The sequence below is a fragment of the Trachypithecus francoisi genome, unplaced genomic scaffold, assembly GCF_009764315.1.
Source record: "Trachypithecus francoisi isolate TF-2019V2 unplaced genomic scaffold, Tfra_2.0 Contig01461, whole genome shotgun sequence".
NCBI lineage: Eukaryota > Metazoa > Chordata > Mammalia > Primates > Cercopithecidae > Trachypithecus > Trachypithecus francoisi.
This window is the reverse complement of record NW_022681433.1, coordinates 2,512,396-2,538,859: the sequence shown is the minus strand read 5'-3', so window position 1 is coordinate 2,538,859 and position 26,464 is coordinate 2,512,396. Positions and strand designations below refer to the sequence as shown.

The 26,464-nt window shown below is 40.0% G+C and overlaps 1 protein-coding gene across 5 annotated transcripts in view; it reads right to left on the bottom strand.

Moving 5' to 3' along the window:
* ELF1 (E74 like ETS transcription factor 1) overlaps nucleotides 1-26,464 on the bottom strand; it is a 127,116-nt gene that overhangs the window by 29,891 nt on the left and 70,761 nt on the right. The window contains exon 1 of one of the 5 annotated variants that reach the window (XR_004442724.1): nucleotides 18,407-18,430. The exons of the other annotated variants lie outside the window; for them this stretch is intronic. The gene's annotated coding sequence lies outside the window, so the exon portion shown is untranslated. Of the gene's footprint in view, nucleotides 1-18,406; nucleotides 18,431-26,464 lie in introns of those variants that run through there. 5 annotated transcript variants of the gene reach the window in all.

Genomic DNA, 26,464 nt, shown 5'->3' with positions numbered 1-26,464 from the left:
AGCTTGGGTAGAGTATGCTAATGTGTACATAACAAGGGATACTTCCAAAATTTTGAATCTATACAGTTCTTGATTTTCGGTTAACCACAGATACTTTTTTTTTTTTTTTTTTTTTTTGAGACGGAGTCTCGCTCTGCCACCCAGGCTGGAGTGCAGTGGCCGGATCTCAGCTCACTGCAAGCTCCGCCTCCCGGGTTTACGCTATTCTCCTGCCTCAGCCTCCCGAGTAGCTGGGACTACAGGCGCCCGCTACCTCGCCCGGCTAGTTTTTTTGTATTCTTTTAGTAGAGACGAGGTTTCACCGTGTTAGCCAGGATGGTCTCGATCTCCTGACCTCGTGATCCGCCCGTCTGGGCCTCCCAAAGTGCTGGGATTACAGGCTTGAGCCACCGCGCCCGGCCAACCACAGATACTTGTTACTACTTTATTCCTTGTCCTGTTCTACTAACCGGTAATTACTGTATTCTCCAGAATCCTCCATGATAATCAATGTCACTTCTACCACAGTGCCCTTCCCAGAGGCAATCACTGCTACCAATTTCTTTGTTCCATAATAGACAGTAAATGTACAGTCAGGCATACTCTAAAATGCTTTAAACAATCATAAATTCAGTTTAAATTTAGTAATTTTTAAACTATTTAATAAGAAAAATTTCAAACACACAAACGTCAAGAGAAAAAAAAAGTTTCCTTTGAAGCAAAAGGTTTATTAAGAATGGTTTTGAAGTCTTTGGGATTAAAAAAAGAAAAAGAGTGGACAGGCGTGGTGGCTCATGCCTGCAATCCCAGCATTTTGGGAGGCCAAGGCGGGCGGATCACTTGAGGTCAGGAGTTTGAGACCAGCCTGGTCAACACAGTGAAACCTTGTTTTTACTAAAAAAAATTACAAAATTTAGCCAGGCATGGTGACGGGCACCTGCAATCCCAGCTACTTAGGAGGGTGAGGCAGGGGAATGGCTTGAACCTGGGAGGTGGAGGTTGCAGTGAACCAAGGTCACACCACTGCACTCTGGTCTGGGTGAAGGAGACTCTGTCTCAAGAGAAAAAAAAAAAGAGAGAAGAATTAAAAGAATTAAAAGAGACACATGGTTCTGTGATATAGAAGGCAGCAACATACAGCAGAAAAGAAAAACTAGGAACCAGGAGATCTAGGGCCTTCTCCAACCCTGATTTCATGACCTTATTTTCTGAACCTTTAAATGAATGAAGAGCACCCGTTGATCCTACAGGCCCTTCCAGGTTTTGGTTTGTTAATATTTTTTTTTTTTTTGCTTGAGACGGAGTCTCGCTCTGCCGCCCAGGCTGGAGTGCAGTGGCCGGATCTCAGCTCACTGCAAGCCCCGCCTCCTGGGTTCACGCCATTCTCCTGCCTCAGCCTCCCACGTAGCTGGGACTACAGGCGCCTGCCACATCGCCCGGCTAGTTTTTTGTATTTTTTGGTAGAGACGGGGTTTCACCGTGTTAGCCAGGAGGGACTTGATCTCCTGACTTCGTGATCCGCCCGTCTCGGCCTCCCAAAGTGCTGGCATTACAGGCTTGAGCCACTGCGCCCGGCCTGCTTTGTTAATATTTTGAATTCATGGATTCTACTGTCTGAGCTTGTAACATTTCACGAGACGAGATTATTCGCTCTCATGCACTAAAATGGGAGAGGGAGTAGCAAGCACTGTGGCCACATAGCGGCTGCCATTGCTATTAGCCAACATTTTCTTGTACTTAATATGCACCAGCCATTTTGCACATTGCTTTACGTGAATTATCACTCTACTTTAATCATCACAAAATGCTATGACGGAGACACATTGGACTATCCATTTTACACATGAGAAAACAGAGGCAAGGGAAATAATCTACTCCTAATCATAAAACTAACTTGAACTGACTCCAGGGTCCATGTCCTTTACTTACACACTATTGTAGTCAGTTTTAAACATGGTAGATTTGTTCTGCTGGCATACTTAACTTGGCTCTGTTTAGAAAACCCGAATAATTAAGGAGCTGTGTTTAAGGTGGAGGTATGATTTTCAATATTATTTCCAAGGCTTCACCAATCAGTCAATAATAAAATTTCTCATGGGAATAGCCAGTTCCTCTTGGTCAGCAGGACACTTCCCATGATCACTCCTAATTTAGTCCTACAGCCTTCTCCTGAGGTTCTTGCTCTTATCATGAAAAGCATGGTCCATTCTTTTCTAGTCCACTGAAATGGGATGTATATTCAAAGTTGTTCATCTCTAGTTTCCCCGGGGTGCTATTAATCCATATATAAGAAAGAGATCAACTTCAGATTTTCGTAAGAATATGAATAGTTAGGTGCCGGGCACAGTGGCTCATGCCTGTAATCCCAGCACTTTGGGAGGCTGAGGTGGGCGGATCACGAGGTCAAGAGATTGAGACCATCCTGGCCAACATGGTAAAACCCCGTCTCTACTAAAAATACAAAAATTAGCTGGGCATGGTGGCATGAGCCGATAGTCCCGGCTACTCAGGAGCATGAGGCAGGAGAATCACTTGAACCCACGAGGTGGAGGTTGCAGTGAGCCAAGATCACACCACTGCACTCCAGCATGGGTGACAGAGTGAGACTTAAAGAAAAGAAAGACAGACAGACAGAGGGAGAGAGAGAGAGAGAGAGAGAGAAAGAAAGAAAGAAAGAAAGAAAGAAAGAAAGAAGAAAGAAAGAAAGAAAGAAAGAAAGAAAAAAGAAAGAAAGAAAGAAAGAGAAAGAAAGAAAGAAAAAGAAAGAAAGAAAGAAAGAAAGAAAGAAAGAAAGAAAGAGAGAAAATGAATAGTCAGGTAAGAGGCTTGAATCTGTATATACAAAATACATTTAGGAAACACCTCTCAGGTGACTAGAAAGACTCTTACCACTCTACTACCATAAATAGAAAAAAATGCACACTCCTGAAACTCCAGCTGCTGATCTGGGCTCGTGATAAACTGCTTTGTAAACTGGATTGACTAGTAGTAACTGGCTAAAGTATGAGTCATCAAAAACCTAAGAACTCTATAACCACACATTCTACAATTCATTCCAGAAAACTGGTTCCTTACCTTTTAAAGAAATAGTAAAATTTCAAATGCTGAATTTTCCTAGGTTTAGATTTTCAAAACAAATAAAATATTGGGACTTATATTAGTTTGCTACGGCAACAAAGTATTACAAAGTATTACAAAGTGGGTCCCTTAACAAAAATTTATTCTCTCACAGTTCTGGAGGCTAGAAGTCTGAAATCAAGGTGTTGGCAGGGCTGGTTCCTTTTGCAGACTGTGGGGGAAGGATCTGTTCCAGGCCTCTCTCTTTGACTTACAGATGGCTGGTCTTCATGTTTACATGGGTTCTGTGTCCAAATCCAACTCCACTCACCTCCTGACCTTTTAATTGAGACAGGATGGAGTGCAGTGGCGCAATCTCAGCTCACCATAACCTCTGCCTCCCAGGCTCAAGTGATCCTCCCACCTCAGCCTCCCAAGTAGCTGTGACTACAGGCATGCACCATCACACCTGGCTAATTTTTGGATCTTTTGTACAGATAGGGTTTCTCCACGTTCCCCAGGCTGGTCTCGAACTCCTGAGCTAAAGCGATCCACCCAACTTGGCCTCCCAAAGTGTTGGGATTACAGGTGTGAGCCACCGCACCCAGCCCAAATTTCCCCTTCTTATAAGGGCACCAGGTAGTGCAGTAAGGGCTCCTCTCTACTGTAGTGTAACTTCTTACTAATTACATCTGCCATGGCCCTATTTCCAATAACCAAATAAGGTTACACTCTGAGGTACTAGAGGTTAGAACTTCAATGTATGAATTGGCGTATGGGTGTGCACATGCACAATTCAACCAATAATATAACTTAATTTAATTTAGTTTTAAGTCTATCATTTGACAATTTGTTCCCTCTGCCTGAAATAACTTCTATAAACTAGTCTTTTCATGTTTCTAAACTGAGATTGGGTATTACTCTTCAGGTTTCTTTGCTGAAGATCATCAAATCTTACCCACCTCAGTTTTTTCCACACCATTTCAAACAGACCCTTTCCCAAGATTTATTTAAAAGATGGGCTTCAGGAAGAAGATAGCAGATATTCGTAAAATAGCCATACTCCTTAATAGTAAGCAATAAGATGTTACCTACTTTTAAGAAATGAAGGTGTTGGCCAGGCACAGTGGCTCACGCCTGTAATCCCAGCACTTTGGGAGGCGGAGGCGGGTGGATCACCCGAGGTAAGGAGCTCGAGACCAGCCTGGCCAACATGGAGAAACCCTGTCGCTACTAAAAAATAAAAAAATTAGCTGGGTGTGGTAGTGTGCACTTATAATCCTAGCTACTCAGAAGCCTGAGGCATGAGAAGCTTGAACCTGGTAGGCAGAGGCCGCAATGAGCCAAGATTACGCCACTGGACTCCAGCCTGGGTGACTGAGCAAGACTTCATCTCAAAACAAAATGAAATGAAGGTTTCAATGTTTCTTTGATGACTTAACAAAAACATTACATTCCACTTGAGTGGTTGCTACTTCAAAAAATGACGTTCCAAACACTTCTAAAAACTCTCATCATTTAAATAATTAGATTAAGCATCTTTTCTATCTTTTATTTGCATCACGAAATCAAATTAAATTCTACTGGTGCTTATCAATTTTCGCTGTACAGTGGGAAACATTTAAGAATATCAATATTTGACCTTGCATGGGATAAAATAAATCAGACTATCTGGGGGTGTGACCAGAGCCTGATATTAAAGCTCCCCAGGTGGGTCCAATTTGCATCCAGGCTTCAGGAGCACTGCTCTGAAGAATGACAACATTCAAAACTGCATTTCCTAAGTTGAGTTAGCTCTAATTATTCTTGCCAAGATCTGGGATATTAGTAATTCAAACAATTACATTTTTAAATTATTAGATCTTTTGCTATTCACTTGCAGACTATTCTCCCCTTTGGTTTTTGAACAGAACCAAAATAAACCACAAACCAAGGGGACAGGAGAGAGAAGATCTCCTGGAATTAAAATCTATCAAAGATCAGAGTTTCCAAAGCTTCAATATGTAGAAGCAAATTAAACTGCAGTGATAAAGTGATTTGCAATTGTTTCATAACTTTCTTGAACATCTTAACAGCTCCAAAGAGATTTCCCCTTTCTATTAATTATAGATAAATTTAGGATATATGTTGAAAGCAAAATTTCAGCAAACATTTTTGCAGCAATAGTAAAATTCAAACCAAGTTTTAGCAGAAGAGAGTCACAGTTCCCCAAATTTCAACATTGTCCACGATACAGTTTCCACTTGTTGTGGCTGATCACATATGTGGCAATACCATCAAGTTAAAAAGAGAAGGAAAGGGACCAATGTAAGCAGGGCAATATGTGACTCCCTAACTAGGCTTGCTTGTTCCATATACCACAATCCAATGTGGATCCATGTCCTATGTGGATATTTCAGAAACCATGAATCATTATTCCAATTTTATTAATAATTCTGTTCATCGGGTTTTTGGGTATCAAAAAGCACAAGAACTTTCATATAACTTGTTTACCAAGTTTCTCTAATAGCAGAACTCAATCTGGTATATGGTGATTGTGAAACATCCCATGAAAATTCTCTCTAAAATAGCTTAAAATGAAATACCTACAAAATATTTTCCCAAAACAAAAAGCAAGTTAAATTTAGTCTTTAGCATTTTTCCAAAGCAGACACTACTTTTTTTTTTTTTTTTTTTTTTTTTTTTTTTGAGACGGAGTCTCGCTCTGTCGCCCAAGCTGGAGTGCAGTGGCCGGATCTCAGCTCACTGCAAGCTCCGCCTCCCGGGTTCACGCCATTCTCCTGCCTCAGCCTCCCGAGTAGCTGGGACTACAGGCGCCCGCCACCTCGCCCGGCTAGTTTTTTGTATTTTTTAGTAGAGACGGGGTTTCACTGTGTTAGCCAGGATGGTCTCGATCTCCTGACCTCGTGATCCGCCCGTCTCGGCCTCCCAAAGTGCTGGGATTACAGGCTTGAGCCACCGCGACCGGCCGCAGACACTACTTTTTAAAGCCAGGTGCAAAATGAGCACACCTTCAAGCAGTTGACGCAGTATCTTTGCATCGAGGCAAGAAAACCCCAAGAGGGGCCTGGTGCCTTATTGCTCCCATAGTCTTCAATAGCTCCCCTGACCCCAAAGCCTCTCCAATAAGCATACAAATTAAACACTGCACTTGCTACGAAAACACATCTTTGACACAAATTCCTGTGCCCAGACTTCGAATGAGACTGAGGCCCCAAAGCCTTATCCTATGAAGACACTGCTTTGAGGACTTCTGAATTATTCTTGAAATCACTTCCTTTTACATTTGATTTAAAAAAACAAAAACCCAGCACCTCACTCCATTACAACACGACCTGGCAATACTTTACCATGCAGCAAATGCACTACATACACACATGGTGAACAGGGTGCAACAGTAAAAACGCAAGTTCTTATTTAAGGTAGGACTCCACTATGCCTGGGTATCTGAACTCGGGCAAGTTATCCAGCCTCTCTAAGTTTTACTTTCTACGTCTATCCAAAATAAGAATAATAATATATTCTAGAATTGTTGTAAGAATAATGTGTAATTAAATCACTTGTGATAATGCATGGCTTCTAGTAAGCAATAAATAAAATGTTTCGATGATTAAAGCCCTTCAACATTTGATACGGATAGAAATAAACACACTCAAAAACTGACTTACCACAATCTCACATGGACAGGCATGGTTTTGTTTTTATTTTTTGAGACAGGGTCTTGCTCTGTTGCCTCGCTGGAGTGCAGTGGCGTGATCACAGCTCACTGCATCTGTGAACTCCCGGGCTCATGCAATCCTTCTGCCTCAGCCTCCCAAGTAGTTGGGACTATAGGCGTGTGCCACCATGTGTGGCTAGTTTTTTCTTTCTTTTTTTTTTTTTTTTTTTTTTTTTTAAGAGAGGAGGTCTCTCTATGTTGCCCAGGCTGGTCTCAAACTCCTAGGCTCAAGCAATCCTCTCCTGCCTCGGCCTTCCAAAGTACTGGGATTATAGGTGTGAGCCACCATGCCCGGCCCTTTTTGTTTATTATTTTTTGCTTTATTTATTATTTCTTTTGCTTTCTTTAACCTTTAAGCTTTGTTAGGATTTGATTTTGTTTTATTTTTAATGAGAATAGTCTTTTCAAAATACTGGTGAACAAACCTTAACCATCACACTTAGCAACAACATTTAGTTTCAACTAAAAGCAAATGTTGATACATACGTGTGGTTCACTTTGTGAAATTCATAAACTGTATGCTTATTACTGATGTATATTTTTGTATTTATGCTACACTTCAATAAGAAGTTTAAAAAGCAGAGGTCCATCTGATGGGAGAAACAAAACTTCAAAACATCTTCAAAATACTATGATGGTATTCCTTCATTACCTCATATCAACCATGATAAAATTAAAGGAAATCTCTGCACACAGTACATATACATGGATAAACACACCCAAAAAATTAGGGTGACTGGTGAACAAAATGAAAAGTTGAAATCCTTTCAGCAAATCCCCATGGCACATTTTTAAGAATTATCTTTGGGAATAAATAATACAAAACATATTTATATTCCAAGAGTATAAAAAATCATTGCTTCCTTTCCATATAGTGCCCCTCCCCAATGGCTTCCATTATTACTAAATTCCAAAGTGTATTTTAAATGATTTCAGGAATTGATGTATTACACAAAACAAGCTGGGATTGTGCAATACATCTCCAAGGCCCAGTACAAAGTTTTCTGTGAAGAATTCTTGACAGCCAAATTCTCCACATACTTTTAAAAAATCTGCCACTAAAACAGCTCCAAATATTTCTGTTGATTAACTCAAGCTCCCTGTAAACACTTTCTATATATATTTATTTATTTATTTTTTTAAAGACAGGGTCTTGCTCTGTTGCCCAGGCTGGAGAGCAGTGGCACAATCACAGCTCATCGCAGCCTTGACCTCTGGCGCTCAAGCAATCTTTCCACCTCAGCGACATGAATAGCTGGGACAACAAGCATGTGCCACCACACCCAGCTAATTTTTGTGTTTTTTGTAGAGATGGGGTTTTGTCATGTTGCCCAGGCTGGTCTCAAACTCCTGGGCTTAAGCAATCCATCTGCCTCAGCCTCCCAAAGTGCTGGGATTACAAACGTGAGCCACTGCACCCAGGGTCCTAGTCTTTATTATAAAATAAAAAGTAGTTTTAGCAACCAGGCAGAAAAGTCTATGTAGCTGTAGTATCCACTGCTCAACACATTGGTCTAAATTATAAGAACATCATAGTTTTACTCACTACAGGTGTAGTACGTACCTGAGTCTAGTTCTTAAAAGTGTAATACATAAATGTATTTGGGAAAAAGTAAAAAATCGCACTAATCCTAAATATAATCAGTGTAAAAGACAACTTACTTAACAGTCTTTCATATTCTCTTTTTCCTTTATGGTTCTTTTTCTCTCTTATACCTTAGCATGATGATTAAGAGTTTGGACTTTCTCAGGTCAGTCAATTTCAATACAAGTGGCACTTTACAGTTGTGTGTTTCTGGGTAACATGCATTCCTTCAACCTCTTTTGAGATTCCTCATTATACATGTTTTCCTGACTTGTAAAATGGGGATAACAAGAGTTGTCACACCATACAGGCTTTTAAACATGAAAATACAAATTGCATATCACATGCAGGGCCTGGCAAGGGTAAGAGATAATAAATGTTCATTAATTATTAAACAACATATCAATTCTTAGATTACACCATTGTTTATATGTGTGTATGCACATTCTGCCAGGTTTTGCTATCAGTTTGTTATGTCAGTTTTATAAAAATGAATTAGGAAACTCTCTCTGAACTGAAACTGTTTAAATTAGTTCATTAAATTTTTAAGACAGGGTCTCTGTCAGTGAGACTCCTGGCTAGAGTGCAGTGGCACAATCATGGCTCACTGTAGCCTCTACCTCCTAGGCTTGAGATCCTCCCACTTCTGCTTCCCAAGCAGCTGAGCTCAGAGGTACAGGCTGCCGCATCATGCTAATTTTTTAATTCTTTTGTAGAGATAGAGTCTTACTATGTCATCAGGGCTGGTAAAGTTAAAAATAACTCACCCACGAAACTATCTGGGCCTACTGGTTTTGTGTATGTGGGGATTGTTCCCTGGCAATTTCCTCAGTTTCTTTCATTGTTACTGGCACACTTTCAAAGAAAAAAAAATCTACATTATTACCATTCCAAAAACTTAAAATATTTCAATGCATTAGCTCAAATGACATATCAAATCCCTATACTGTTCTGCATTATCCCATCATCCCTTAAAATATAAACAAACAAATCAAGTATTGTCAAGATTAACGAGGAAATTAATGAATAGTTAAAAGACAAATTATCCTCCAGTTGATACTCACTAAGAGTATTAGTAAATCAGAACTGGAATCTAGACTTATTTAGTAATTCAGCTAGGTTACTTTGAACAGTAATTAGTCTGGATGCCTTTGTAACCCTGCCCTACAAATCCATCATAGGTGAAAGATTCTAATACAGGTCTCCTGGTTACTTACTAATAAATTCAAGATAACATTACACTATAGAAAACGAGAAGAATACGATCTCTATCATACAGTGACTTGTAAGGATCCAAGTGTATACTGAGAAGACCGTAAACTACAAAGAGCTGTACAAGATGTTAGGCAGTGTTATCTTTACATTGTATTCAAGACTAAGGCAAGTAATGTTTTCTTGGCAAAAAGGTTAACATCCAAAGATTAATATCTGTGACAAGAAAACATACTTGTCTCTATTAGCCTCCTCATTTCCCAATGGCATTTGTTCTCCAATATCCTAATTTTTATGTATTATGTACCTGCTATAAATGTCACATAGATAAACATGTTTAATTAAGGGGAAAAAACAATTCAAGTGTCTGGTCATTGACATAGTCAAAGTGCTTTCAACTACAAAAACTCACTACAGCGCTGTGTAAAAAGTGTTCTCTAGGCTCTGTCTTTGGGAGTTCTTCAACATAATAAACTATAAAATAGAATACAGTGGTACCCCTAATGTGGTGATGATGGAAGCAGCTACTATGTTAAGACATCATATGGCTTTATCCACTTAATCCCCACAACAACACTAGGCTATATATTATTGACACTTACTAGTCAACCAGCCAGGAAAAGCTGAAATCTGAACCCAGGCAATCTGACTCCAGAGTCCACAAGTTTAACCACTACCAGTACAGGATCCTATAGATAAACTACTTAGAATTTATTACTAAGTCATAATGAAAGTCTCATCTCAATTAACGCTTGGATAAAAAATTCTGTATTACATATAGATTGATAGTTATCTTCTAAATGATCACTGTATTAGACCTACAACTGAAACAAGTTTGTTTTACTGTTCTTTTTTTTTTTTCTCATGTAAATTTATTTATTTTTTTTTATTATTATACTTTAAGTTCTAGGGTACATGTGCATAACGTTTATATCATGTATAACTCCTCAATGCAATCCCTCCCTCCTCCCCCCTCCCCATGATAGGCCCCAGTGTGTGATGTTCCCCTTCCCGAGTCCAAGTGATCTCATTGTTCAGTTCCCACCTATAAGTGAGAACATGCGGTGTTTGGTTTTCTCTTCTTGTGATAGTTTGCTAAGAATGATGGTTTCCAGCTGCATCCATGTCCCTACAAAGGACGCAAACTCATCCTTTTTTATGGCTGCATAGTATTCCATGGTGTATATGTGCCACATTTTCTTAATCCAGTCTGTCACAGATGGACATTTGGGTTGATTCCAGGTCTTTGCTATTGTGAATAGTGCCGGAATAAACATACGTGTGCATGTGTCTTTGTAGTAGAGTAATTTATAATCCTTTGGGTATATACCCAGTAGTGGGATGGCTGGGGTCATATGGTACATCTAGTTCTAGATCCTTGAGGAATCGCCATACTGTTTTCCATAATGGTTGAACTAGTTTACAATCCCACCAACAGTGTAAAAGTGTTCCTATTTCTCCACATCCTCTCCAACATCTGTTGTTCCTGACTTCTTAATGATTGCCATTCTAACTGGTGTGAGATGGTATCTCATTGTGGTTTTGATTTGCATTTCTCTGATGGCAAGTGATGATAAGCATGTTTCATGTGTCTGTTGGCTGTATGGATGTCTTCTTTTGAGAAATGTCTGTTCATATCCTTTCCACTTTTGATGGGGTTGTTTTTTTTTTCTTGTATATTTGTTTGAGTTCTTTGTAGATTCTGGATATTAGCCCTTTGTCAGATGAGTAGGTTGCAAAAATTTTCTCCCATTCTGTAGGTTGCCTGTTCACTCTGATGGTAGTTTCTTTTGCTGTGCAAAAGCTCTTTAGTTTAATTAGATCCCATTTGTCAATTTTGGCTTTTGCTGCCGTTGCTTTTGGTGTTTTAGACATGAAGTCCTTGCCCATGCCTATGTCCTGAATTGTACTACCTAGATTTTCTTCTAGGGTTTTTATGGTATTAGGTCTAACATTTAAGTCTCTAATCCATCTTGAATTAATCTTCGTATAAGGGGTAAGGAAAGGATCCAGTTTCAGCTTTCTACTTATGGCTAGCCAATTTTCCCAGCACCATTTATTAAATAGGGAATCCTTTCCCCATTTCTTGTTTCTCTCAGGTTTGTCAAAGATCAGATGGCTGTAGATGTGTGGTATTATTTCTGAGGACTCTGTTCTGTTCCATTGGTCTATTTCTCTGTTGTGGTACCAGTACCATGCTGTTTTGGTTACTGTAGCCTTGTAGTATAGTTTGAAGTCAGGTAGCGTGACGCCTCCAGCTTTGTCCTTTTGACCTAGGATTGTCTTGGCAATGCGGGCTCTTTTTTGGTTCCATATGAACTTTAAAGCAGTTTTTTCCAATTCTGTGAAGAAAGTCATTGGTAGCTTGATGGGGATGGCATTGAATCTATAAATCACCTGGGCAGTATGGCCATTTTCACGATATTGATTCTTCCTATCCATGAGCATGCTATGTTCTTCCATTTGTTTGTGTCCTCTTTGATTTCACTGAGCAGTGGTTTGTAGTTCTCCTTGAAGAGCTCCTTTACATCCCTTGTAAGCTGGATTCCTAGGTATTTTATTCTCTTTGAAGCAATTGTGAATGGAAGTTCATTCCTGATTTGGCTCTCTGCTTGTCTGTTACTGGTGTATAAGAATGCTTGGGATTTTTGCACATTAATTTTGTATCCTGAGACTTTGCTGAAGTTGCTTATCAGCTTAAGGAGATTTTGGGCTGAGACGATGGGGTTTTCTAAATATACAATCATGTCATCTGCAAGCAGGGACAATTTGACTTCTTCTTTTCCTAACTGGATACCCTTGATTCTTTCTCTTGCCTGATTGCCCTAGCCAGAACTTCCAACACTATGTTGAATAGGAGTGGTGAGAGAGGGCATCCCTGTCTTGTGCCAGTTTTCAAAGGGAATTTTTCCAGTTTTTGCCCATTCAGTATGATATTAGCTGTGGGTTTGTCGTAAATAGCTCTTATTATTTTGAGGTACGTTCCATCAATACCGAATTTATTGAGCGTTTTTAGCATAAAGGGCTGTTGAATTTTGTCAAAAGCCTTTTCTGCATCTATTGAGATAATCATGTGGTTCTTGTCCTTGGTTCTGTTTATATGCTGGATTACGTTTATTGATTTGCGAATGTTGAACCAGCCTTGCATCCCAGGGATGAAGCCCACTTGATCATGGCGGATAAGCTTTTTGATGTGCTGCTGAATCGGTTTGCCAGTATTTTATTGAGAATTTTTGCATTGATGTTCATCAGGGATATTGGTCTAAAATTCTCTTTTTTTGTTGTGTCTCTGCCAGGCTTTGGTATCAGGATGATGTTGGCCTCATAAAATGAGTTAGGGAGGATTCCCTCTTTTCTATTGATTGGAATCGTTTCAGAAGGAATGGTACCAGCTCCTCCTTGTACCTCTGGTAGAATTCAGCTGTGAATCCATCTGGTCCTGGACTTTTTTTGGTGGGTAGGCTATTAATTGTTGCCTCAATTTAAGAGCCTGCTATTGGTCTATTCAGGGATTCAACTTCTTCCTGGTTCAGTCTTGGGAGAGTGTAAGTGTCCAGGAAATTATCCATTTCTTCTAGATTTTCTAGTTGATTTGCGTAGAGGCATTTATAGTATTCTCTGATGGTTGTTTGTATTTCTGTGGGGTCAGTGGTGATATCCCCTTTATCATTTTTTATTGCGTCTATTTGATTCCTCTCTCTTTTCTTCTTTAGTAGTCTTGCTAGCGGTCTGTCAATTTTGTTGATCTTTTCAAAAAACCAACTCCTGGATTCATTGATTTTTTGGAGGGTTTTTTGTGTCTCTATCTCCTTCAGTTCTGCTCTGATCTTAGTTATTTCTTGCCTTCTGCTAGCTTTTGAATGTGTTTGCTCTTGCCTCTCTAGTTCTTTTAATTGTGATGTTAGACTGTCAATTTTAGATCTTTCCTGCTTTCTCTTGTGGGCATTTAGTGCTATAAATTTCCCTCTACACACTGCTTTAAATGTGTCCCAGAGATTCTGGTATGTTGTATCTTTGTTCTCATTGGTTTCAAAGAACATCTTTATTTCTGCTTTCATTTCGTTATGTACCCAGTAGTCATTCAGGAGCAGGTTGTTCAGTTTCCATGTAGTTGAGCGGTTTTGATTGAGTTTCTTAGTCCTGAGTTCTAGTTTGATTGCACTGTGGTCTGAGAGACAGTTGTTATAATTTCTGTTCTTGTACATTTGCTGAGGAGTGCTTTACTTCCAATTATGTGGTCAATTTTGGAATAAGTGCGATGTGGTGCTGAGAAGAATGTATATTCTGTTGATTTGGGGTGGAGAGTTCTATAGATGTCTATTAGGTCCGCTTGGTGCAGAGATGAGTTCAATTCCTGGATATCCTTGTTAACTTTCTGTCTCGTTGATCTGTCTAATGTTGACAGTGGAGTGAAGTCTCCCATTATTATTGTATGGGAGTCTAAGTCTCTTTGTAGGTCTCTAAGGACTTGCTTTATGAATCCGGGTGCTCCTGTATTGGGTGCATATATATTTAGGAGAGTTAGCTCTTCCTGTTGAATTGATCCCTTTACCATTATGTAATGGCCTTCTTTGTCTCTTTTGATCTTTGATGGTTTAAAGTCTGTTTTATCAGAGACTAGGATTGCAACCCCTGCTTTTTTTTGTTCTCCATTTGCTGGTAGATCTTCCTCCATCCCTATTTTGAGCCTATGTATGTCTCTGCATGTGAGATGGGTCTCCTGAATACAGCAGACTGATGGGTCTTGACTCTTTATCCAGTTTGCCAGTCTGTGTCTTTTAATTGGAGCATTTAGTCCATTGACATTTAAGGTTAATATTGTTATGTGTGAACTTGATCCAGTCATTATGATATTAACTGGTTATTTTGCTCATTAGTTGATGCAGTTTCTTCCTAGCCTCGATGGTCTTTACATTTTGGCATGTTTTTGCAATGGCTGGTACCGGTTATCCCTTTCCATGTTTAGGGCTTCCTTCAGGGTCTCTTGTAAGGCAGGCCTGGTGGTGACAAAATCTCTAAGCATTTGCTTATCTGTAAAGGATTTTATTTCTCCTTCACTGATGAAACTGAGTTTGGCTGGATATAAAATTCTGGGTTGAAAATTCTTTTGTTTAAGAATGTTGAATATTGGCCCCCACTCTCTCCTGGCTTGTAGAGTTTCTGCCGAGAGATCTGCTGTTAGTCTGATGGGCTTCCCTTTGTGGGTAACCCGACCTTTCTCTCTGGCTGCCCTTAAGATTTTTTCCTTCATTTCAACTTTGGTGAATCTGGCAATTATGTGTCTTGGAGTTGCTCTTCTGGAGGAGTATCTTTGTGGCGTTCTCTGTATTTCCTGAATTTGAATGTTGGCCTGCCCTACTAGGTTGGGGAAGTTCTCCTGGATGATATCCTGAAGAGTGTTTTCCAACTTGGTTCCATTTTCCCCCTCACTTTCAGGCACCCCAATCAGACGTAGATTTGGTCTTTTGACATAATCCCATACTTCTTGCAGGCTTTGTTCATTTCTTTTTTTCTTTTTTCTTTTGGTTTTCTCTTCTCGCTTCATTTCATTCATTTGATCCTCAATCGCTGATACTCTTTCTTCCAGTTGATCGAGTCGGTTACTGAAGCTTGTGCATTTGTCACGTATTTCTCGTGTCATGGTTTTCATCTCTGTCATTTCGTTTATGATCTTCTCTGCATTAATTAGTCTAGCTGTCAATTCTTCCACTCTTTTTTCAAGATTTTTAGTTTCTTTGCGCTGGGTACGTAATTCCTCCTTTAGCTCTGAGAAGTTTGATGGACTGAAGCCTTCTTCTCTCATCTCGTCAAAGTCATTCTCTGACCAGCTTTGATCCGTTGCTGGCGATGGGCTGCGCTCCTTTGCAGGGGGAGATGCGCTCTTATTTTTGAATTTCCAGCTTTTCTGCCCTGCTTCTTCCCCATCTTTGTGGTTTTATCTGTCTCTGGTCTTTGATGATGGTGACGTACTGATGGGGTTTTGGTATAGGTGTCCTTCCTGTTTGATAGTTTTCCGTCTGACAGTCAGAAGGACTGTCTGTTGGTCTGTTGGAGATTGCTTGAGGTCCACTCCAGACCCTGTTTGCCTGGGTATCAGCAGCAGAGGTTGCCGAAGATAGAATATTGCTGAACAGCGAGTGTACCTGTCTGATTCTTCCTTTGGAAGTTTCCTCTCAGGGATGACTCCACCCTGTGAGGTGTGGGGTGTCAGACTGCCCCTAGTGGGGGATGTCTCCCAGCTAGGCTACTCAGAGGTCAGGGACCCACCTGAGCAGGCAGTCTGTCCGTTCTCAGATCTCAACCTCCGCGTTGGGAGATCCACGGCTCTCCCCAAAGCTGTCAGACAGAGTCGTTCGCGTCTGCACCGCCCCTGCTGCTTCCCCTATTGGACCTCAGCTGTGGGCTGTCCCCAGAGGTGGAGTCTACAGAGACAGGCAGGCTTCCTTAAGCTGCTGTGAGCTCCACCCAGTTCGAGCTTCCCAGCGGCTTTGTTTACCTACTTAAGCCTCAGCAATGGCGGGCGCCCCTCCCCCAGCCTCGCTGCTGCCTTGCTGATAGATTGCGGCAGACTGCTGTGTTAGCAGTGAGGGAGGCTCCGTGGGCGTGGGACCCTCCCGGCCAGATGTGGGATATATTCTCCTGGTGTGCCTGTTTCCTTAAAGCGCAGTATTGGGGTGGGAGTTACCCGATTTTCCAGGTGTTGTGTGTCTCAGTTCCCCTGGCTAGGAAAACGGATTTCCTTCCCCCTTGCGCTTCCAGGTGAGGCGATGCCTCGCCCTGCTTCAGCTCACGCTGGTCAGGCTGCAGCAGCTGACCAGCACCGATTATCCAGCACTCCCTACAGAGATGACCCCAGTACCTCAGTTGAAAATGCAGAAATCACCGGTCTTCTGTGTCACTCGCGCTGGGAGTTGGAGACTGGAGCTGTTCTTTTTTTTTTTTTTTTGAGACAGGGTCTTACTCTGTCACCCAGGCTACAGTGCAGTGGCAGGATCACAACTCACAGCAGCCCCCACCTCCCAGGCTCAAGTGATCTTCCCACCTCAGCCTCCTGAGTAGATGGGACCACAGGCAGGTAGGTACCACAACACCCTGCTATTTTTTTAAAAATAGAAACAGGGTCCCCCTATGTTACCCAGGCTAGTCTCAAACTCCTGGGCTCAAGCGATCTTACTACCTTGGCTTCCCAAAGTGTTGTGATTACAGGCGTGAGCCACTGCGCCTGGCCAGTGTTCAAGTGTTTCTGAAAGAATTCTGGCTTCTCTCTTGCACAGCACCATCAAAAACATAAAGGTCTAAGTAAAATCATCTTTTCTCCAGAATTCCCCAAGATAATGTTTGAAATTCCATTGCAAATCCTTGTGGAGTTGTTTTTTAACAAAGTCTAATCCTAGTATAACTGTGTCATGACAATTGGCTTTCTTTAGTCTTTGCCTAGATTTTTCTTTTTGTAACTAGGATAAATTACAATTTGGCCATACATCTCAAAAAGTAAGAGTCAATGAGCATGATCTGTTTTCTTATTGGAATGTCCACTTTGAAAGCTTAATAGTATTCGTGGGTTGTTGTGTGTGGGTATATGTAAACGGAATCAGTTATGAGGTAAACAAACCAGTAGATTTTGGGGGGGGGGGTATAGTACATATTAACCATGTTTAAATGTTTACTTTACTTACAAACTAAGTAGATTAATAAACATCAGAGTAGTCACTACCAGATTGGTAAGTGTTTTAAACATGCAGATTCCATATAACTCGAATAATTTACATAAAATCATAAAGGGGCAATTTCTGCTACAAAAAGACAGACTTTGACAAGAATCCTATGTACACAGCAAAGAATAAAATGAGGCAAGGCATTCTTGAATATAGGCAGTTTAGCTCCAACAGAGCCTGTCCCAGAATGGAAGATTCATGCTACCTGCTCAAAGGTATGGGAGAAATCAGTGGTACTCCAAAACAACTGAACTACGCCAAGGCAAACTACGTCAAAACAAATGTTAAAGGGAAATGCTCCCTTACAGCATAAGTCTATCAGATTTTTAAAATCCTGAGTCACAAGTTTATTGGTTTATTCTAGAATCAAGCCAGACATTCTGGATTACCAAAGGAAAAATGTGACAACAGAACAAAACAATCTGAATGAATTTGTGTAACTGGAACGCAAGTCACAAAACTCACTTTCATCACTCACTTACCAATTGGGTAACAGAGATTATCCAGTGTAAGACAAGAGCTGTTAAAGCTTTTCCTTGATTTATCTCAGATCATTAATATGAGAACTGCGGGACCAACAGCAACTGCTACATTTATTGATGACTTCCATGTGCCATGCTATAGGTAAATGCATTGCATAAACATTTAATGCTCATAACCTTGGGAAGTAATTCTGTTATTTTTGGTGAAAGAAATAAAGCTCAGTGGTATTTAAAAACTTGTCTAAAGTCACACAGCTAGAGCCAGGTTCCCAAATTGATGGTTTTTTTTTTAATGCCATATCACACAGACTCTTGACTGACAAACATCAGTTTTCATGATTAAATGTTATGTCAAAGTTGTAGGAAGTGGACTGAACACACACTAATCAATCACTGTTTAAAAAATCATCTCCCACCTAAGTCTTTAAATAATAAATTATTTCCAAATGTGTGCACTGAGGTAGGAAAGGGGAGGGAGGAGATTACAGATAGCTGGGCTTCCCAGTAGCTCCTTTTCAACAGAACAATGGAAGTTTGTTCTAAATGTTCTTGTTTTTATTTTGCATATGCCACAAAATAAAGTAGAATGGGGAAAATGCACAAATCATGTAAAACCAGAAAATATAATAAATCATTAAACTGTCACCTAAAAGATCACCTTTTAGGAGGGAAACTTCTTTCCTAACTTTAATCTTTGCATCATCCTGCTAATAAGTTTCCTGGTCTCATATCTTCAGTACTTTCTCTCAACATTACGTTAAGTGGGAACAGAGTAAATGGGTCAGCTTACAAAGGTTTACCAGTCAAAATATTATAATGTAGCACTTCTAATAACAATTCCTTAGCAATTTTCCAAAAGAAGAATTGCTCTAATATTGAGAATTTTGGTCACTATTTCTGAAACACACAACCACAATTATTTTCATCAGTACTCTCTAAATATGTTGAAAATGACCCTCTTTTATAAAAAAGGCCAGTAACACTGTTTATATAACTGCCTATCTTTTATGTGCTATGTGTTCACTGAAATGGAAAGGAGACAAAAATTTTCAAGATCACATAGCAAAACTAAGACACATCAAAGGTGTCAGATGTTAGGGGGAATTTTTTTTTTAAGTTATATTTAGAAGCAACAGAGGTGCTAACTTCCTTTTTTTACCTAGCAAGGATATTCCAGGTGATTGAGTATTTTCTGGGAGAAGAAGTTGCCAACTCTATTTCCCACAAGAAACTGACCAAAACAACTGTTCTTTGAAAACGTGTACAGAATGGATAAATAAAATGCGGTATATCCATATGATAAAATATTATTCAGTAATAAAAAGAATGGAGTAATGATACATGGCACAACACAGATGAACCTTAATAACAGGATGCCAAAGTAAAAGAAGCTGGTCGCAAGATAGCACATATTCTATGATTCCACTTACTATATGTAATTGCCCAGAATAGGCAAACATACAGAGACAGAAAGTAGATTAATAGTTCCCAGGGGCTAGGAAGAGTGGGGAAGAATAGGTCATGACTACTAACAGGTACAGATTTCCCTTTGAGGTGATAAACATGTCCTAAAATTGATTATGGAGATAAACACACAATTCTGTATAAACTAAAGACCATTGATTTGTACACTTTAAGTAGATGGATTATATGGTATGTGAATTACATTGCAATAAAACTGTTTTTTTTTTTAAAAAAGGTACATACACAGGTATGCGAGGCATAAGAACCATCTACCTGTAATTATACTAACAAATTAGCTAGAATTAATAACTTTTTTGCTAAAATCATAAATACAGAATATAATAATTCTTCCATAATTTAAACTACTTTTCACCACTTACATGTTGCAGTGGCTAGCATTATTCAATTAGTGGTTAAAGGCACAGGCTGGGTTACAATTCCTAGCTTTATCACTTAGTAGCTATGACATTACAGGTAAGTTGCTTCCCTTCTCTGAGCCTCACATGACTCTTTTGTAGTGAGAATTAGGAGCAACTACTACTTAGGATTGTTAATTATTAAATAGGATAATCCTCGTAAAGCACAGTGCATGGGGCAAGATGCTCACTAAACACTACATACTAAAATTCACCACTGAAAGTTTCTGGAGCCCATCTAGTCCATGTTCTACCCTATACAATGATCTCATCTTACTCATTTCAGGACGTTATCCCTGGGCCTCTGTGGGATGGCTAGGGGGCCGTTAAAGGAAGATTTTGCAAAAAAGAGTAATAAGTTCCTACTCTCCACACTGACTCCTCTTTCGTAACAATTATCAGCTTCCTTGCCGCCAAGAATGGGCAAAGAGATAAGCCAAATGTTAGACCACAGGCAGGGTTGTCCCTTCACTTAACCTGAAGAGGGCCTCAGCCCTTATGCAAAGTCAGATATCCCCCAGAAGGCAGTCAGGCTTGTACCTGGGGGCTCTAAGACATAACTCCTTTGATAAAGACTTTTCAAAGTATACTGAAAAGAAATAAGCAACCTTTGTTAGTTTCACAAATGGCCAAGCTTTTAGTGGATTTCTTAAGTTTGATATGACAAGATTTAAAGAGAAGGCAACCAAAGCAGATAGAATCTGGAATTTTAGGTAAATAACAGAGGATGCACTGAGTCCATGTACAAATTAGTAGCAACACTCCAGCTTCCTGCCCTTCACATCACTGGTGCTAAGTTACACATTAAACACTATCAACTCATTCCTTCTGCCTTACTTTATGAGGTACACCTAATCTCTGACCTCACAGAATCTTGCCATTTCAGTTGAAAAAATGGCAGGTTGGTGTGACTTATCCTCTTACGTACAGGAAATAGTATATAAGGAAAAAGGAAAGCTCTATATGAATGTTAGTTTCTCTGATTTTTGTTTTTTGGAAAACCGATTTTAATATACAACAGAGTAGAGGGAAAAACAAAAGCATCCGCATGCCCACAACCAGATTTAATAAATGTGAACAACTGTCATTTAACGCATTTTATTTATTTACAATTTCAATGACGATCTTTAAAAGTTACTTGGGCCGGGCGCGGTGGCTCAAGCCTGTAATCCCAGCACTTTGGGAGGCCGAGACGGGTGGATCACGAGGTCAGGAGATCGAGACCATCCTGGCTAACACCGTGAAACCCCGTCTCTACTAAAAAATGCAAAAAAACTAGCCGGGCGAGGTGGCAGGCGCCTGTAGTCCCAGCTACTCGGGAGGCTGAGGCAGGAGAATGGCGTGAACCCGGGAGGCGGAGCTTGCAGTGAGCTGAGATCCGGCCACTGCACTCCAGCCTGGGCGACAGAGCGAGACTCCGTCTCAAAATAAATAAATAAATAAATAAAAATAAAAATAAAAGTTACTTGAAGTGTTTTTCACTAAATGTACAACAGAACAGTTCCAAATACTTTAGAAAAAAGATTTCATGAACATCTGTTTCTGGTCTTAGAACTGTGGTGACACAGCTACATTATCCCTGCACCAAATGAGAATGTGGACAATAGGTCCCGGGAAAATGTATTCTGCAGTCAAGAGAGCTGTGGGCAAAGCATCACCCTCTCAACATTCAGAGATCTTCTGATATGATCAGGACCATAACCATAACTGAACACATATACATCCCAGATCATCTAGCAACAGGTAAGTTTTATCTATTTTACAGAAGAGATCACTTATTCAACAGATTTTTTTTCTGAGACGGAGTCTCGCTCTGTCGCCCAGGCTGGAGTGCAGTGGCCGGATCTCAGCTCACTGCTAGCTCCGCCTCCCGGGTTTACGCCATTCTCCTGCCTCAGCCTCCCGAGTAGCTGGGACTACAGGCACCCGCTACCTCGCCCAGCTAGTTTTCTGTATTTTTTAGTAGAGATGGGGTTTCACTGTGTTAGCCAGGATGGTCTCGATCTCCTGACCTCGTGATCCACCCATCTCGGCCTCCCAAAATGCTGGGATTACAGGCTTGAGCCACCGCGCCCGGCCGCCCGGCTAATTTTTTGTATTTTTTAGTAGAGACGGGGTTTCACCGTGTTAGCCAGGATGGTCTCCATCTCCTTACCTCGTGATCCGCCCATCTCGGCCTCCCAAAGTGCTGGGATTATAGGCGTGAGCCACGGTGCCCGACTATTCAACAGATTTTAAAAATGAAAAAAAAAAAAATCTTTAAGAGGACTCAATGATATTAAAGGCTTTGGTAATATTAAGGGGAAAAAAGACAATCTCTTACTTCAAATAATTTAGCACTTATTTGAAAAAATTAGTAAAGTGTATATGAAAATTTAACATGGCAAATGTGAGACTGATAATAAGCAACACAGAAATAACAGGATAAAGTTGTTAATTCTTTTTTTTTTTTTTTTTTTTTTTGAGGTGGAGTCTCACTCTGTCGCCCACGCTGGAGTGCTGTGGCGCGATCTCGGCTCACTGCAAGCTCCGCCTCCCGGGTTCACGCCATTCTCCTGCCTCAGCCTTCCGAGTAGCTGGGACTACAGGCGTCCGCCACCACACCGGGCTAATTTTTTGTATTTTTAGTAGAGATGGGGTTTCACCGTGTTAGCCAGGATGGTCTCGATCTCCTGACCTCGTGATCCACCCGCCTCTGCCTCCCAAAGTGCTGGGATTACAAGCGTGAGCCACCGCGCCCGGCCAAGTTGTTAATTCTTGAAGGAATTATTTTAGGATGAGTTCCTGGAAAAAGTATGTTTTGTTCTAAAATCTTCAAAGATTATTAGACTTCAAGATGCAACAGGTATGAATGTGGGAGATCATTTCTGAGCAAACAGTGGGGAAGCAGGAAAGCACTCTGGAAAATTACATAGTGTGAAACAGGCACACTGTGAAAAGCTTCTGTAGGTTAAGGTGTTTGGACTGATAATGAAGTCAAGATAATCTGTTAAAAGTTTAGCTACACTCTGCTGCTCTAGAACACCTCCTCTTATTCATCTGTCAGATAAACTAGATCCTCCTTTGAGATCCAGTTCAACTTCCATGGTGAAGCATTCCCAAAGTTGCAGTGCAGTCAATGATCCATTCTCAGTATCCAGAGCACTTTGCATTTACCTCTGTTACACTGAATGGTGCTTCCCAAACACTGTATGAAAAAAAAATCACTGGGCAGCTTGTATAAAAGACAGCAAGGAAGTGTTATTCTTTCTTTTTTTTTTTTTTTTTGAGATGGAGTTTCACTCTTGTTGCCCAGGCTGGAGTGCAATGGCGCGAACTCAGCTCATCTCCCGAGTTCAAGCAATTCTCCCGCCTCAGCCTCCCGAGTAGCTGGGATTACAGGCATGCGCCACCACACCCGGCTAACTTTGTATTTTTAGTAGAAATGGGGCTTCTCCATGTTGGTCAGGCTGGTCTCAAAACTCCCGCCCTCATGTGATCCACCCACCTTGGCCTCCCAAAATGCTGGGATTACAGGCCTGAGCCACCACGCCGGCCCGGCACTGTTACTCTTTAACCTCCAGGAATTAGCAGTCAGAGGAAGCCAATTTACACCCTAGAGAGGAAAGTGCTGAGACTACCTTCTTATATTGTGATGAGAGTCTAGAAAAATTTGTTGTTCCACATGTTCACTTTTTCCATGTCACCAAACTTCTCTCTAGTGACTTAAGTCTATTAAACATAAATATGATTTGCCAGAAATTCTACTTTTAAAACCAACAACTGAAAAAAACATAGTTTTTTTTTTTTCACATAATACATCAAAATTATAAAAAGCATTGAACTACCAGCTGTTCTTCATTAAATTAACTCCTGGAACATTTAAGTAAATAGTTCTCCTTCTCTTTAGAAACTTGTATCCACAGACTTCTGCTTGCTTTTTATTCTCATACATTCACCATGCTAACACACTTGTTAAGATCAAACCAAAGCACCACTGCATAAAAGGATATTGCACTCAATACTGATGGGGTTGCTCTCCCACAGAAGTGCCTCATTCTCAGCTACAAATATTCCCAGTTTAGAGCAGACAGCAAGAACAGTTTTAAACTGTCAGCATCAAGAGCATTGACATTTCCTTTCCAACACCCCCACCATGACCCCTGCCATCTCCACTCAAGAGTGCCAAGCAATTCTGAAAAATAGGAACTGAATAAGGGAAGATGATCAAAATGCTGGCAACCATATTAATAGTATCAGTTTCTTTAGACTAATATATTTATAACCTAGACCATAACTGAAAATGAAAAATATATTCTAATCTGATGCCTTCAGTGATTTTATAAACAGTCAAAACTTTGGAATACATTCTTTTAAAAGTCATAAATACTTTTTAACTTTACAAAGTTAAAATCCCAACAGGGTTTTGATGTACTTTACAAGCTAACTGAAAAATTCATTCAAAATCCTATTCTAATTTCGGGGAAGGAGGATATCCTATCGGATATCAAATCTATAAAATGATTCTAATGAAAACAATGTGATACTGGCACAATACAAAAACAGTTCAATGATGGAGAATACACTAGGAAGTTCAAAACTGAAGCCTGTACATATGGTAATTTAGTATTAACAAAGGTGGCAGTTTAAGTGTGAAAAACATAAAAGATTCAATAAATGGCGAAGGGCTAACACCACCATTTGTGGGAATGGGGGGGAATCTTCAAATCATGAATACCTCACATCATACAAAAATAAACTGCAGAGGGACTGAGGAGCTAAGCATTTGAAAGATACTAGAAGAAAATGTAGGCCGGGCGCAGTGGCTCACGCTTGAAATCCCAGCACTTTGGGAGGCCGAGACAGGCAGATCCCGAGGTCAAGAGATGGAGACCATCCTGGCCAACATGGTGAAAGCCCGTCTTTACTAAAAATACAAAAATTAGCTGGGTGTCGTGGTGCATGCCTGCAGTCCCAGCTACTTGGGAGGCTGAGGCAGAAGAATCGCTTGAACCTGGGAGGCGAAGGTTGCAGTGAGTGGAGATCATGCCATGGCACTCCAGCCTGGATGACAAGGTGAGATTCCGTCTCAAAAAAAAAAAAGAAAAAAGAAAACGTAAAGAGAATATATACTAATTTTAGGAGTGATAGGAGTGAAGAAAACTTTCCTAAGCAGAAGGCAAGAAAAGCCCCCAAAACTAATATTATTAGTTTGTAATACTGATATATTTTGTTAAAAATATTTAAAATTTCTATAGAGCACAAGGTATCACATTGTTAAAAGACAATACCAGACTGGGAGAAAATATCAATGATTCTAATGTAATAACCATAATATTTAAAGGATTTCCACTGGGCAAAAGGATATATTAATAAGTAAATCAAAGAAAACTCTAGTTGACAATAAATAAAATTAACAAATAATAAACCACCTCACCACTAGTAGTCAAGAAAATGCAAATTAAAATAGTCAAATGTCATTTTCACCCTAAAGACTGGGCAAAAAAAAAAAAAAGGACTTCTGTTGATAATGGTTTGGGAAATACCCTATTAGTAGCAGTAGAAACTAACACAGCCCCTCTTCCCTCCCTCACCCAACTTTTATTCTAGATTCAGGGCGTATATGTGCAGTTTGTTACACAGGTATATTGCTTGTTGCATGGGTGAGGTTGAGATTTGAGGTATGATTGATCCCATCACCCAGGCAGTGAGCATGCACCCAATAGTTAGCTTTTCAACCCTTGCCCGATTCCCTCCTTCCCCCATCTAGTAGTCCCCAGTGTCTACTGTTTCCATCTTTATGTCCATGTTACACAGCCTTTTAAAAGAATTATTTGTATTTATGTTTTTAGTAAGCTCAGTAATTGTTTTTAATAACCCTACAGATATAATCACGTAAGTGTACAAAGATAGACGACACACACACACATAATGACAAAATTATAGTGCTCAGTAAATATGAGCTATGAGCCAGACATAGTTCTAAGAGCTTTAGAAACATCAACTCATTTAATTCTCACAGCAATCCTATAATTTAGGTTCTATTATTTTCATCCCCATTTTGCAGATGAGGAAACCAAGGCACAGAAAGGTTGAGTCACTTGCCCAAAGTCACAGACATAGTAACCAGCAGAGCCAGGGTTCAACCCAGGCATTTCAACTTCAGTACCTGAGCTCTTAACTACTGCTACTACTAGGTAGATCTACTGCCTTCCAAACAAGGATGTTCATTGCAATATTGTACATCATAGCAAAATACTGGTAGCAGCCATGATCAGGAACTGTAAAATAAATAATGGGCTGCTCATGATGTAAAATAGTAAATGATGTAGAATCAATATATACACAAATATTTATAATATATTAAGTGAAAACAAATGAGACCCAAAAAAGATTTAGCATGACTTCATTTGTGTCTTAAAAGCAACCTCTGTATGCAGTTTTGTATATATATATGTTCATTTGTTCAGACATTTTTCTAAAAAATTACACACAAAATATTAATACTTAATACTAGTTTCTTCTGGGAAGGAGAACAAAATTAGGAGTAAGGGTGAAGAGAGATTTTTCACTAGTTATTTTATATATCTTTGTATTAGATGACTTATTTTATTAATATAAATGGCACGTTACTTTTCTATTAAAAACAAATTAAGCTAATAAGCAAACAGCGAGGTAGAGCCCCAGGTTAGATAAGATGTTAATATCACCAACAGCACTGGATCTACCCTCCTGCAAAGCAGTTAAATTTGCTATGCTGATGGCCACAGACTGAAGACAGCAAAACTCATGAAGAGTTTTAAACATTTTGATGCTGATTATAACACAGTAAGATTGTCACACATTATTGCAAGAAT